Source organism: Papaver somniferum, unplaced genomic scaffold (assembly GCF_003573695.1).
Source record: "Papaver somniferum cultivar HN1 unplaced genomic scaffold, ASM357369v1 unplaced-scaffold_24634, whole genome shotgun sequence".
Lineage (NCBI taxonomy): Eukaryota > Viridiplantae > Streptophyta > Magnoliopsida > Ranunculales > Papaveraceae > Papaver > Papaver somniferum.
Window position 1 is genome coordinate 498 of NW_020635080.1, and position 294 is coordinate 791.

The 294-nt window shown below is 38.8% G+C and overlaps 1 long non-coding RNA gene across 1 annotated transcript in view; it reads right to left on the minus strand.

The window, feature by feature from the left end:
• Window positions 1-91, minus strand: part of LOC113341136 — a 520-nt gene extending 429 nt beyond the window's left edge. Inside the window, exon 1 of the long non-coding RNA XR_003355796.1 lies at window positions 17-91. This is a non-coding gene — a long non-coding RNA (uncharacterized LOC113341136). The remainder of the gene's footprint in view (window positions 1-16) is intronic.
• Window positions 92-294: the final 203 nt, after the last annotated feature.

A 294-nucleotide genomic window follows, 5' to 3' on the forward strand; every position in this document is an offset into this window, starting at 1 on the left:
TGGTTTCATCGTAAACCTAATTGGTTACTTCCAATTACGTAAATCAATGGTTCAAACCGCACTCAAAGGTAGGGCATTTCCCATTGAGATATGAACTTCTGTACCAGAAACAATGGTATCTCCAATTATAGCCCCTCTGGGATGTAAAATATATCTCTTCTCACCATCCCATAGTGTATGAGACAAATGTATGCATTTCGGTTGGGGTCGTATTCATGGTTACGATTCTACCAGATATGTCTTTTTCATTTCGTCGAAAATATATTTTACGGTATAGACGCTTATGACCTCCCC